A 15,831-nucleotide genomic window follows, 5' to 3' on the forward strand; every position below is an offset into this window, starting at 1 on the left:
GGCTAAACAAACCAAGCATCTGTCCAAATTGTGTGCTATTTAAATACACGTTCTTTACGTTCACTTGTGCTCTCTCTCTCTCTCTCTCTCTCTCTCTCTCTCTCTCTCTCTCTCTCTCTCTCTCTCTCTCTCTCTCTCTCTCTCTCTCTCTCTCTCTCGCTCTCTCTCGCTCTCTCTCTCTCTCTCCAGAGTCAGTGAGGTTGGTGAATGGGACTAGTGAGTGTTCAGGCAGAGTGGAGGTGAAGTCTAATCAGTCGTGGGTCTCAGCGTTTGAAGGTGACTTTGACCAGCAGGATGCAGAGGTGGTCTGTAGGGAGCTCGGCTGCGGGGCTCCTTCAGTCCTCCAGGGGGCGCTCTATGGAGAAGTGAATGCTACAATGTGGACTGAAGAGTTCCAGTGTAAAGGCAGTGAGTCTGTTCTCCTGGACTGTGAAACCTCAAACTCAACTAGAAACACCAGCTCACTTTACAAGACATTTGAACTCACCTGTTCAGGTAAAAGACAAACTATACTATTGATTTATATTCAAATGTCCTATGAAAACTGTTATATTACTCTTAAAATGTTTTCTCTCTTTACAGTAGTTGATAATGTCAGGTTGGTGGGAGGAACCAGTAACTGTACTGGTGCACTGGAGATGCAACACCAGGGAGAGTGGAGACCAGTGGACGGAGGGTTTCACTGGAACCAGAAGTCATCATCTGTAGTGTGTAGACAGCTGGACTGCGGCTCTGCTGTTTCAACAGAAAGGAGTTCCGGGTTTACACAGGAACCAGTATGGAGGATCACACCTTACTGTGCTGGTTCTGAACTTTCACTGAGCGACTGTGTCATAATGGAGACTTCTCATATCACACGGAAAGGTTTGATTACAGGAAACATCACAGTGACCTGTTCAGGTAACTCAACAATGACCTACACAACAACACCAATCTTTACAGTCTCTCGTTTTATCTGTCTGTCTGTCTATAGGCTCATATATGGTCCTTCCTGTCCATCCACAACTCATTCTCTCTCTCTCTCTCTCTCTCTCTCTCTCTCTCTCTCTCTCTCTCTCTCTCTCTCTCTCTCTCTCTCTCTCTCTCTCTCTCTCTCTCTCTCTCTCTCTCTCTCTCTCTCCAGAGTCAGTGAGGTTGGTGAATGGGACTAGTGAGTGTTCAGGCAGAGTGGAGGTGAAGTCCAATCAGTCGTGGGTCTCAGCGTTTGAAGGTGACTTTGACCAGCAGGATGCAGAGGTGGTCTGTAGGGAGCTCGGCTGCGTGGCTCCTTCAGTCCTCCAGGGGGCGCTCTATGGAGAAGTGAATGCTACAAAGTGGACTGAAGAGTTCCAGTGTGAAGGCAATGAGTCTGCTCTCCTGGACTGTGAAACCTCAGATTCAACTAGAAACACCAGCTCACCTTACAAGACAGTTGAACTCACCTGCTCAGGTAAAAGACAAACTATACATTTTAGTTTGGATTGCAATTTTATAATGAAAGTAATACTGATTTGTATGTTTACTTTCGTGTCTTTACAGAATCTGATTTTATCAGGTTGGTGGGAGGAACCAGTAACTGTACTGGTATATTGGAGATGCAACACCAGGGAGAGTGGAGACCAGTGGATGGTTGGTCTGACTGGAACCAGAAGTCATCATCTGTAGTGTGTAGACAGCTGGACTGTGGCTCTGCTGTTTCAACAGAAAGGAGTTCTGGTGTTGCACATAAACCGGCCTGGAGGATTACAACTTCCTGTGTTGGGACTGAGTCTTCACTGAAGGCGTGTGGAACAAAGATGTCAGCTACTTCCCTCTACGTACTGGAAGTGATCTGTTCAGGTAACAAACTACTTCAACTACAGTAATATACAGTGTTTCACAAGGCTGTGGGAAAGACTGACACCTGATCAATGAAGCCAATGAAGCCAGCTGAGTGTTAAATGAAATCATAAAAATTGTCTTGAATTGCTTTGTGTGGAACAGCTGCATATTGTTATTTTTTTGTCTTCTTGACTTAATATTTTCTTACATCTGTCTCTCTGTGTGTCTTTATCTCTCTCTCTCCAGAGTCAGTGAGGTTGGTGAATGGGACTAGTGAGTGTTCAGGCAGAGTGGAGGTGAAGTCTAATCAGTCGTGGGTCTCAGTGTTTGAAGGTGACTTTGACCAGCAGAATGCAGAGGTGGTCTGTAGGGAGCTTGGCTGCGGGGCACCTTCAGTCCTCCAGGGGGCGCTCTATGGAGAGGCTGAGGCTCCAATGTGGACTGAAGAGTTCCAGTGTGAAGGCAATGAGTCTGCTCTCCTGGACTGTGGGACCTCAAACTCAACAAGAAACACCAGCTCACCTGACACGACTGTCAGACTCACCTGCTCAGGTAAAATACACTATTGTCTCATGTAACACTATTGTTTTGGATTTTTATATCATAATGAAAGTTCTATCAATTGTTACAGTTTATTCTCTTGTACTTTGTACAGAGTCTGATGATGTCAGGTTGGTGGGAGGAACCAGTAGGTGTATTGGTATGCTGGAGATGCAACACCAGGGAGAGTGGAGACCAGTGGATGGTTGGTCTGACTGGAACCAGAAGTCATCATCTGTAGTGTGTAGACAGCTGGACTGTGGCTCTTCTGTTTCAACAGACATGAGTTCTGGTGTTAAACGTGAACTTGTTTGGTGGATTTCATTGTCCTGTTTTGGGTCCGAGACTTCACTGAGGGAGTGTGGAACCAAGGTGTCTGTCAATTCCACTGCCAGACTGGAAGTGATATGTTCAGGTAAAACAATTACATATTTACATTCTCCGATTGAATGTTTGTACTTCCATCCATCCATCTATGCATCTATATCCGTCCGTCCGCCCGTCCGACCGTCTGTCTGTCTATTTGTAGCCTGGTTGCCTAATAAATTGCTGGCACTGTATATTTCTGGATATAGCAAGAAACCTTGAAACCAGATCATCTAAATTAACATAAACAGTGTTTAAATTTTCAGTTTTGTTTGCAAATTCACTTCACTTTTAGGATAAATTAGAATCTAAAAAATTGTGTTTACATAGCTCAGTCGGTAGAGCTGTTACCTTTGGACTGAAAGGTCCTGGGTTCTATCCTGGGCATTGCCAAATCAGCATAATATGTGTAGTGCTTCGAATAATTTGATGTCTCTAACCTTACCCCAACCTCTTTTTGTTTTCTGTGACCTCTGTTTTGTTACAGATATGTTGTTGAAGCCAAACATCACCTTCGTAAACTCCATAAATGGGGTTACTGAGGGCCAGCAGCAGGGGCAGCACATGATGCAGGGTTCCATCTTCTCCATCAGATGCTCTGTCCAGCCACAGTACCCAGGAGGCTACTTCCACCTCACCTTCACTGGATCCAACACCACACACACCTACGTCCTGCCAGCTGTCAATCACTCTGACACCTTACCGTTTCCTGTAGAGGACCTCACTGGATCCAACACAATCCTCAACCTCACTGGATCCAACACAACCCTCAACCTCACTGGATCCAACACAACCCTCAACCTCACTGGATCCAACACAACCCTCAACCTCACTGGATCCAACACAACTTCCCACCAGCATGAGGAGATATATCAATCAGATGGACCCAGTGAAGAGACAGACCACCTCCAGTATGAAGAGGCTGACCTCCAAGGAGGTGCTGAAGCAGCAGGAAGCAGCAGCAGACCACCTGTGTATGAGCTGGATCTCACAGACCTCCCTGAATCCAACACAACACAAGACAACGCCCAGTCAGCTGTCAATCACTCTGATACCTTCCTGTTTACTACAGCAGACCCCGCCTACCAAGGGAACTACAGCAACCAAACCCAACCAGCTCTCAATCACTCTGACAACTTCCTGTTTGCCAACTTCCTGTTTCCTGCGGCCAACCACACCCACCAGGGGAACTACAGCTGTGCTTATCACATCTATGTGTTCAACCATAACTTCTCCTCTCAGAGCAAGGTCCTCTCTCTCACTGTCTCAGGTATGTGCTTTACAAGTCACAATGACATTCACTCAAGCACACTTACCGTAAATATGACTATTCAGAAATGTTTCACAATTTCTTTACATGATGTTTGATGTTGTAAAATGTCTCTCACAGCTTCTCATCTGATATCCAACATCATCAAATGTACAGTCATAGTGCTCGTGCTGTTGGGACTGATAATTAGTGGCCTCTATCGTCTCTGGAAGGTAACTGTAGTTACACTGTTTGTATTTAAGCTACATTTGAACATCTGAAATAAATTAAAGTTGGGTGCTGCTGTGTTTCTCCAGGTCACCAGAAGGCGTTGTGCAGGAGATCAGAACAATGAGTTGGTTTATTACAATGTTAGAGGGGAGAACGTTGAGATAGTTTATTATAACCGTGTTGCTTCTGATGCTGAAGCTGCTGGACCCAGTGAAGAAGAAGAATACCACCTGTATGAAGAGATAGGTCAACAAGGAGCTTCTGAAGCTGGACCTAGTGGTGAATAGACACAATACCAGAGGATAGATCTACAAGATCATGTTGCTTCTGATGCTGAAAGCTGCTGGACCCAGTGAAGAGACACAGTACCACCAGTATGAAGAGATGGATCTACCAGACCTATGAAGAGACACAATACCACCCTTATGAGGAGGTGGATCTAAACGGCTAGAAGAGGCAGGAGACAACCTGTGTATGAGGTGGATCTCTAAAGTAGTTCTGAGTTAAACACATTCATGCTGTCAGTGACACACTAATCTGTCAAGACAGATTGAGAGCTCCACGTCTGAATTTGTCAGCAGCTCCAGTTAACTCACACATGCCAAAAAGACGATTTCTATAATAAAATCGTCTTTTTTACTATGGCCTTATAAGAGGTCCCACTTTACATATGGCACCGACTGTGTTAAAAGTAGGGTAAGTATTTCATTTAAGTTTCAGTTTTCATGTAGGTGACAGGCGGGGACCTTCCTCCAATCATGATCAAGTGGGAGGCGGGCCTTGGTACACGTAAGGCCCGCCCCCACTCGATCATGATTGGAGGAAGGCCCCACTCTATCCTGATTGGAGGAAAACCTGTCTCCTCCACCAAAACTGAAACTGCTTTTTTCTCCTCACAGCAGACCAAACACTCTATAACTAGTACTATCAGAACATAGACCCATTTTGTTTAATTTAATGAAATCACTTAACCCACCTGCCAACATCCTGTCATCCACATTCTATTGGGCGGTGCCCCCAGAGGCACATTCAAAGGAGAACAACAGCAGAGGGCGCTGTTCTTTTTTTAAAGATTCAAGTATTGATCTCTGGTATGGATCTGCTTGTGTTGTAACATGTGTCTCTATAGCAGAATAGAATGGGGGCTTTTGTTAATACTGTATATGAATCATGATACATCAAGATTGTTACAATACACTCCTTAATTTTGAGCGGTGCTCCTAGAGGGAGCTAGCTGTGTCTGTTTTGCCTACATCTGGCCTACATCTTTGCACAAAGCGCCCAAAGTTCGTTGTACGCCCAGGGTCACATTGGCCAAATTAACTAATAAATAGCACCGCTCAATTCACACTGGGAGTGAGTTTTCAAAATTTTATACATTTATAGGCATTTTGAATATTGCATTTGAGGATAGTAACATTAAAGTGGCATTATCAATGTGTGTTTGACTTTTTATATTTAATAAGTGTGATTTAGTTTAGCTGTTTTAAACAAAGTTTGTTAAGAGCAATGAACCTCACTGTATATACTGTAGTGTGTAGATGTACCCTTTTGGGTCCATTTCATTCCATTTGTACACTCTCAGAGTTACATACCCAAAATGCCTGTTTGCACCCCCGGTGGTCCCTGGATCCCTTGTAGAGAAATAGTGTACCATGTAACTTCATAGTGTTGACTGTTGTTGCTTAGAAGTTGAAGTGAACGTTGGTATCGGTCCATTATGGATCCGCCAATAGGATCCCTCCAACCATTCAAACCATTATGGATGAGCCAATAGGATCCCTCCAGAGACCATTGTGTGTTTTCTAAATGTTTCTTAAAGATGGGGTGCCATGATCTTTTTCCCCTCTAAAACATGATTATCAGCTATTATGCTTATATTACGAGGAAGATTTTTTCCAAAAACGTGTACAGAAAGAGTTAAAATGAGGTTCTTATGTGGCCACACCCACCAGTTCATTAAGTATGCCTGGTTGTCATGGTGGGTGGTGACACAGCTGAAGTTAGCCACACCCACAGTGTTGGGAGAATGGTAACAGGGGAGGGGTTGATTCTATGATGTAATTGTATCTGTGTTTTTTGACCGGCACTTTTGACCCACAAGGTGGCAGCCTCCAGGGAAAAAACAAATACAAAGAGAATACATCATTGCTCATAACAACCACACAGGGGGTCTAATGAAGTACTGTCAACCTCCTAGACACATGAAAAACAGAAAAAGTACAAATCTATGGCACCACCTCTTTTTAATGATAATGATGGTAAAGTTCACTGTTGATTTGTCATCTGACAGCCGAGTTCAACACTTACATTCAGAAAATATGTTATGCTTTTTACCTTATTAATTCATGTAAATATGAATAAAGATTAAGATCCTTGAGTAAAACAAAGTGCTGTGTCTCCTACATGTGTTGTGTGTAGTTCAGGATGTCCTTCAGTCCAGTGGTTCATTTTAACTCATTGACTGCGCCGCCCCGAGTTCCCCGAGTTATTCCCATTGTCTGAGGCTGCGACGCCCGAGTTTCACGAGTTGGGGCTGTTTTCAAGGTTTATGCAAAAGTACACTTTCCCCTAGCCTGTGACAAATTTTCATGTTGCTATGCTAAAAGGGTGGTTAAAAATCACACATCAAAGTCAGCTTGTTTGAAAACAAAGGAGAAATCGACCTCCCCAGTCCCCATGTGAACTCATTTATCAGGACACGGCTGCAGTTCTGCCGACACAGCGCGGCGCGGCCGCAGCAGTGGTGAAACAAAACTAGCAGATCTTCAAGCAGACCATTCTGCATGAATCAAAAACATTTTCACTTGAAAAGCTGTGACCTGCTGCACTGGGTCACCCTAACTCTAACCCACACACAACTCACCCAGTTGACGCCTCTTGTTTAGCTTTTAGCTTGGTGCAACTCCGTCCATTATAGTGCATATCATCCCAGCAAAACAGACGTCGCAGTTTGACCAATCCAGCGAGATGGAGATCGAAAAGTAATCCTTTTAGCTGGTTGTGGACCCCCTCCATTTTAGTGGATCATCGCAGCAAAACAAACAAGCACTATAAAAGTCACTCCGACGTCGCAGTTTGACCAATCCAGCGAGATGGACATCGAAACATTGGTAATCCTCATGGTATTGTTATAGTTTTATCGTGTTTTATTCTAAAAGTAACCCATCGAATGTTCCACCATTGTTTGGTAACTCTCAAGCCAGCTTGGAAGCCTGCTTAGATTTCCTCTCTCTCAAAGTGATCTCTCTCACCGTGTCTATATGTCTCTCTACCTCTCGCGGGAAAAAAAGAGAGAGAGAGTGTGTAGCAGACTCTCTATGTCTCTCGACCCACTCGCTCTGTTACACTGCTCTCTCTCTCTTGCTCTAATTTCTCTCTCTCTCTCTCTCTCTCTCTTTTTTTTCCACTAGACCCAATCTAACGTTCTGGCGGAAAAAAAAAGAGAGAGAGAGTGTGTAGCAGACTCTCTATGTCTCTCGACCACTAATTTCTCTCTCTCTCTCTCTCTCTCTTTTTTTCCGCTAGACCCAACTTTATTAGAATAAACCTTACAGCCGTGATACAAGATTGATTGATTGATTGATTGATTGATTGAAGACTTAGAAGTTTGCATAGGAAAAGGTACAGTTTCATGATGGTACAGTTCACTGGTACAAGGTCTACTAAAAGGAGATCCATGAAAATACTAGGCTTATTTCCATAGTAAACCATATATCTCATATAACATTGAATGACAGACAAATAGAACACAGTACTATGCAGTAGATATGTAAAGAAAAACAAAAAAGAAAACAGTAAGAGTAAGTAAGAGTAAGAGTGCACGTGTGCGTGCGCATGCCCATGTTCGCGTGCACATGCATGTTGTTGCACGTTGCAGAGGGGGGGGGGGGGAGAGAGAGAGAGAGAGAGAGAGAGAGAGACAGTGACACAACGTAAACTGTTTTCGATGTGTGTGCACGCTCGTGCACGTTGCGTGCTCGTGTGTTTATTGCTGTAAACTCAAGACATGCATCAGACTGCATTCTGAGATAGACAGCGCCGCCGTGTGGATGACAGGCGTGCCTGCATCCACTGCTATGGATCAGAGCCCTTAGGTCTATTGTCCACATAACTTCAGGGATTGAGCTGAAATGTGCCTTTATACTTGAAAAGTCTGTAAAACACGTATTTGTTTACCCATTTGGTTGAAAACATACTGCCTGATGCATCATTGAAGCCAAAAATAGAAGGCTGAAAAGAGTTATGTTTGATAGCATCCTTTCGAAAACATGTATTCAGAGAGCTGTTTTGGTGATTACATCGCCTACAAACAGCCCTATTTCTAAACAATAGAAAATGATAGCAACTTACTACTTGGCGGATTTGTAAAGAGGGCGAATTGATCTTTCCATACGTATATGGAAGTTGGTATAGTCACAGTAGAATGAATAGATATTCTATTTATTATACTAAAAAGTCGTTTATCTCAAAATGTCTACTCAAAAAGGCTGTTTTGATAGCAAAAACAATCTTTATAAAGTTGCCATTTACTAGACCATAGAACAAGATACAGATTTTCCAGTTTGATGTATCGGAAAGAGCGCGAGCAGGCCTTTCCAGTGATATGGGTGTGGTGTGCATACACACTACAGGCGATGCGTAATCGTCCCCCCAAAATGTGTTTGAAAAAATCGGCCTGATGGTGGCGCTATATGGGACAGATCCATTTTGATGACATGAGTGTAGACATACTGTGTAGCGATTTGCGTGATTTTAGGGCAAAATCTGTAGGAGTAGTGTCCAAAAATGTGTTTTGAAAAATCGGCCTGAAGGTGGCGCTAAATGGGACATATCCATGTTGATGAGATGAGTGTAGACATACTGTGTACCGATTTGCGTGATTTGAGGGCAAATATTGTAGGAGCAGTGTCCAAAAATGTGTTTTGCAAGAATCGGCCTCATGGTGGCGCTAGAAGAGGGGCATGTGAGAATTGATGGGTGGAGGTTGTAGGTTGGCAGGCAAGGAGTGTGTGTGCAAAATTTGGCATGGATCGGGGCAACGGTTGCGGAGATACAATGTGACGTGCAAAAGTGTGACGTGTGACGGACGGACAGACAATGTGCCCATTACACTGTAAGAAAATATTTTTTTTGTTTCAAATCATAAAGTAAGCATCTGATGTAATAAATAAAGAGCTGTGAGTAAAAAAAAATTAGTTGTTTGCTTGAAAAGAGACCATTCACAAAAACGTCTTTTTCTCCAGTTGTTATTCTGAGAGGGCTTGGTTTTGGTGAAACAAGGGTTTTCAAATGGCTATAACTAAAGAAGTGTACATGATAAAAACATAATTCTTTTTTCTGTGGAAACAGAAGTTATCCTCTTTCATCTGGGCCATGGCATGACATAGTCATCATTAGACAGAATTTAAAAAAAAAAATGGTAAACATGGTAAAAATCAAGAAATGCTTGGCAACCTAGCTTGATAGTTCACTTTTAATGGTGGCAGTCAATGAGTTAAGGACCCCCTGTTTGATCTGTTTCAGGACCCCAGACGCACCATGTTGATTCTCATTCTTTTTCTCTGGACCCCCAACCTACACTGTAAAATAATCAGTGTTTATTAATCTCTGAGACTCTACACATGCTTTCAAAACATTTAGTTCAGTCTCAGAGTTACAGACCTGCAAGGGTCCATTTGGTTCAATTTGTACACTCAGAGATACAGAGCTGCAAGGGTCCATTTGGTTCAATTTGTACACTCAGAGTTACAGAGCTGTAAGGGCCCATTTGGTTCCACTTTTACACTCAGAGTTACAGACCTGTAAGGGTCCATTTGGTTCCACATACTGTATACACTCAGAGTGTAGACCCTCAATTTTTCCATTTGTATAGTTACCTGTAAGGGTCCATTTGTACACTCTCATAGTTACCTGTAAGGGAGTTACAGACCCTCCAATTGGTTCCATTTGTACACTCTAAGTGTTACAGACCTGTAAGGGTTCCTTGGTGGTCCCTGGATCCTACATTGACAAACAATCCTATGTCAGTGAGTGTGTTGTTCCATTTTTGCCTTTTTTATTTTATTTTTTATGACAGATGCTTTCCCGGTTTTAACCCATGCAGACCGGGAACCCCGTTTGGGGTAGTTGTTGCTATGTACAGTAAATACAAAACAAACATAGATTTTGTTTTGTAATTTTTTGATAAATATTTTTCAGAAAAAGGTCAGTATTTAGCAGGCGTTTTTAGAATTGACCTCAGGTTTAATGGGCAAGGACATTTTTCCTCGCCAATGTCTATCGGCAGGTTATACCTTTGGCTGATTCAACCTAAAACACTGTGCATCATTCATGTAAATATGAAAGCTGTGTAAACTTTATGTACCATTTTAAAAGGAGTGTAAAGTTCAGCAGATGAACGAAGAACTTCATTTTGTGTTTTTATTACTTGCACAAGCAGAGCTTGCAAGTACTGTGATCGCCTGGGTATGTACACAGCATGTATGTATGTATGTATGTATGTATGTATGTATGTATGTATGTATGTATGTATGTACAGTAGGCCTATGTATGTATGTATGTATGTATGTACAGTATGTATGTATGTATGTATGTACAGTAGGCCTATGTATGTATGTATGTATGTATGTATGTATGTACAGTATGTATGTATGTATGTATGTATGTATGTGGGTGGGTGACGTGACGTAACGTTTTCGCTGTCCTCGGTGTCAAACATGTATAAATAAAAAATATATTTGTCAAAAACCTTCTGAATATTGTGCAGGACATTAAGCTTTATGTGAACTTACTCAAGATTAAAACATTTCATTCCTCATTTCTTCAGAATTTTCAACCAAACCATATGGCAAAACTCATATGGTGTGACTGTCCTGACCTTGTTTCTCAAAGTGGGAACTTGAATAAAACTAAGAAAAAGAATTGCTAAAAATCATTTGAAAATGAATTTAGGCTAAAAGAAAAGTCTATTTGTGAGCCTATATCTTTTCTAAGTCAAAGCATAATGTTTTCAGTCATTTCTGATCAAAAACATTTTGTCCCCCAAACCAAAATCATTTGGTGTGACACTAGTCTGGACAAATTAAACAGGCAATTATTTGGACACCTATTGGCTAGAGAGGTCCTTCTTCTGTAAGGCTATTCAGCACTCCCAGCACAACTGCAAGACAGGTGTCTGAGGTGAGTTATGATTTTAACATTTTCATGAAATGCCATCTTGTTGAAACTTTGACAAACTCACCACTTTGGATGTCTGTTGGTGTGACACCTTTTCATTAAAAAAAGCTTAAGTTATTTGAAGTTTTGGTCATATTTCCATGTAGATCTAGGTTGCTTTGTTATAGCTAGCATGCTGTTAGCATGCTAATGTGTACATAGTAGCCTCAAGGTAAACCTAAATGCAGAAAACGTAATATGGTGTGACACTTAATCATAATGGTGTGACATGTCTGCTTGTCACGCCATATGACTTGATTGTCACACCATATGATTTATACTGTATTTAACTACAGATATAACAATAAATAACAAAGTTCCATGTTTCTTTTGTACATTTAAACATTTGTTTTAAACATTTTTACATAAAATGTAATTTAGCTTCATTCAGTGATACTTCAAATTCATCAGACAGAGCAGAAACCCCTTCACAGAAACCTTAACATATTGTTTCAATCTAAACAATATTTTCTCTTTGTCTTAAACTATACATTCCATTTTCTTTTGTCAGCTGGAAAATGACAAGTGCTGAGAGAACGAGAAAGTACAGGGAGAAACTAAACAATGACCCAGCAAGGAGAGAGGAGCCAAAGGGGCGAGACTGCATTTTCTACGAAGAGCAGGAGGTTGTCTGTGGCATAGCAGAACCGCAACAAGGCAGCCGGTTTGCTACCCTCACCAAATACGACTGGCTGATGTACAATACAGTCTAAATGTATAATCTAATCTGATCTAATACTTTTGTACTTTCACTCACTGGACTGGACAGTGGACAGTGTTAAGGTAGGACCCGAGACAAAACTAGCGAAAATAGCTGATCTACAAGCTCTCAACACGTTGTGCTGCGAGAGCTTGTAGATCAGCTATTTTCGGAGTTGCGCAACCCAGCACTCTTTAGCTAGTGGAGATGTGGTGTAATGTCATGATTCCTAATTACATTTGTTCAACACAAAATGCTGTGTTCAAGTTCAGGAGACTTCGGAAAAAAGCAATTTACCTGAATGCTGAGTTCTGTTTCCACTAATTGGTGTTAATAAAATGTTGCCTTGGCTCCAAGTGTGGCTATGCGCCTTATTGTCTCTTTAGGATCCTTCTGCCGTGGGCCGGCAGAAGACTTAGGTGTGCGTAGCATTCCTGTGCACATCCTCATCATCCATCTACTACTACAATTCTTTCTTATCCCATGTTAAAGCCCTACAATAATATCCTGTTCAGAAATATTAAGGCCATGTTATCCTGGGTAATTGTTTAATCAATCAGTAAAGTTCAGTACTCACTAATAGGTAGGTTAAAACACAGATTGCTTTGACACATGAAGATATGATCATACGGTGTGACACTAAATCATTTGGTGTGACATTCCAAATAGTGAAAAATCATACCTTTATTAATGATTAAACCAAAAAAATGTTTATGGATTACATAGAGAATATTATCAGGAAGAGTCACAAATATTTGTGTAATTTTAGAGAAAGTTTTGACAGAATACATTTAAAATATGTTGTAAGATCATGAACATGGGCCTCACACAGAGTGTCGATTATGAAAAAAATATACAGATATAATTAATTTTCAAAAAACTATAGTGGATCACTGGTTAGTTATGATAAAGGACTTTGATAAAGTGAGTAACTTAAGAAAGATGTACTCCATTTTCATTTTATGAACAATTATTTTCATGTCACACCATATGACGATTTTAGGCACAAGTACAACAAACTGCTGAATAAAATATCTAAAAACAAAATGTATTTCCATAAGGTTGAGAGTGAGTAGAACAAAAGTAAATAACTTTTATGCCTGCAATTTAAAGTTTTTTTAAAAACACATTTTTTGGGGCGTCACGTCACTGACCCATGTATGTATGTATGTATGTATGTATGTATGTATGTATGTATGTATGTATGTATGTATGTATGTATAGTGGCGTTTCCATAAAGCCACTTTTTGCGCATTAACGCCGTATTTGCAAAATCTTTTTATGGAAACACTTCAAAATGCGAATAAACTTTCATTATCCGCAAAAAAAATTATCCGCTTGGAGGAGTCGGATTTTGAGGTTTTATTGAATAAACTAAATGCCGGGGTCGCTTAAGCTCTGTGCTCCCGCCGACCGCACTTTCTCCGCGGCGGTGCGTCGCGACCGGCTCTGGGTCGGGATGCGTGTACAGCGAGTCACAGCAGCGAGTCACAGCAGTGTCCTCACAGGATCTCTCAAGAATCGCATTTTACCAGTTTAATGGAAACGGGCTAAATTCGCTTTGTCTAAATACGCATTTCTGATAATTCGCTTTCCTAATTCGAATAAGTTTATGGAAACATGGCTAATGTCGGTGTCCTCTCTTGTTTAAGACCGTAGCTCATCTCTGGCAACGTCATCATTAACAGGCAATGAGGGACCAGTATTCCTGGTGATGCCAGTGGTGATGTCATTGGCATTTAGCTTAATATATATATATATATATATATATATATATATATATATATATATATATATATATATATATATATATTCCACACAGAGGAAGAGGATGTACTGTATGTGTCATCATCACCACCTGTGTTATTAAAAATCCAAAGCACCCTCCCCCCCCCCCACGGACCTCAAGGATATTATGCTCCCTCCACCAGGCACGTGCACACATAGACATCAAAGGGGGCTTGAGCCCCTGTACTTTTATCCGTCTGTAAAAAGTGCCCTCTCCAGACCATGAATGTAGTTTTTACTATGGTGAAAGAAATGCAAATGCCCTCTTTCCATGCCACACCTGAAGGCAGCACTCAAGAGAATTGCCTTGTCCAAACTCTCCTGAACTTGAATACAGATCCGTTACGTGCCGTTATGCCACATTTCCAGTAATGACTTGATTATGCTTAGTTCAGTGTAGTATCAAGCAGTGCGACGCGTTGTGAGCTTGGAGGTCTGCTATTTTCGATACTTTCACCAAAAAATAGAAAACTAGAAATTTCTAACATTCTCTGCACGTCCCTGCCCTCCACCATACGTCAGACAGTGAACCTCCCTCCTATGCACAGCCACACCACAACTTGCTCTCAGCCTCCCAGGCTCCACAACAACACACGTTGGACAGAACCTTTCTCCACACTACTGTCTAGGTGTAGAGCAGCCTACCAGAGCCTGCCAAACTGAACTGTTGAGCTGCAGTGAACTTGTATGATTGGCCAATGGATACATTATGTTGCTTGTCTTAGGACAGGGTGGGGGCCACACATTGTGGGGGTTGAGCGCACCCTGCCCCTCCCTCCCTGATTAAAGACTTCCCACGACTATGCCTGCCTGCACTCACGCACGCATGCTTTCAACACATCCTCTGCTGGAGTGTGTTGAAAGCGCTGTTTGTTTAATGTCATGACGTTACCAGTCCAAAAAGGGCGTCTACGTCGATACTGTAATGCACTTTATGTTGCTGTCAGCGAAGCCTGCCTGTCACACCTACTCTCGCCTCTTCTTAACAGGAAGTATGATCACATCTCTACAGTTAGTCCAGAACGCTGCTACTCTCCTCCTAACAGGAAGTGTACATCTTCCAGATTCCTGCCTCCCTTCCCTGTTTATTGTGCATTGTTTTTACTCTTAGTATCTCTTAGTATATATGTACAGAGTGTACAGCACTTTGGTTCAATGCTGTTTTTAAATGTGCTCTATTAATAAAGTGGATTGGACATTTTTTTAACTACTAATGTCCACTTAACGTTATGCTTTACATCAACATACACTGGTGCGGCATCTGTCTGTCTGTCTGTCTGCATGCATGTCTATATGTCTGTCTGTCCTCACTCCCAAGTCGTCAGACTTCAGAGACCACCAGAATTACTAACACATGGACTCATTGAACTCCACATTTCACTGGTGAGAACCACTGTGCAATGCTTGTTGTGTTATTAACAACTCTGGATCAATGAACCCGGGCTGACCATTAATACATACATGCTAGACCCAATCAGAGGGCTGGCTTACAGACCCCTGTCTGTCTGTCTGTCTGTCTGTCTGTCTGTCTGTCTGTCTGTCTGTCTGTCTGTCAGGGCATTCACGAATAGTGATTTTTAGTATTCGAATTATTCGACCTCAAAGTATTCGAATAGTCGAATATTCGACAGGAGTGGCCAAACTGTCAAATATTAAGTAAGCAAGAGGCGAACATTGTGAAAATAGCCGATCTACATGCTCACAACGTGAGCATGTACGGTAGATCTGCTATTTTCACAATATTTATCTGCAGAACAGAGTCACATTAAATGTAATACCTACAATTCCAAGTGCTTGTCAGGGTGGGGGTCCCCAATTAAAATATGTTTTTTTGGGGGGTCACGGCCTAAAAAGGTTTGAGAACCCCTGGTATAAAGCATTAAAAAAATGCATCCACCAGGGGCATTGACAACTCATTCTTATGACTTCCTATCTAGCC

The sequence above is a fragment of the Nannobrachium achirus genome (genome assembly GCF_963921795.1).
Source record: "Nannobrachium achirus genome assembly, chromosome: 13".
NCBI lineage: Eukaryota > Metazoa > Chordata > Actinopteri > Myctophiformes > Myctophidae > Nannobrachium > Nannobrachium achirus.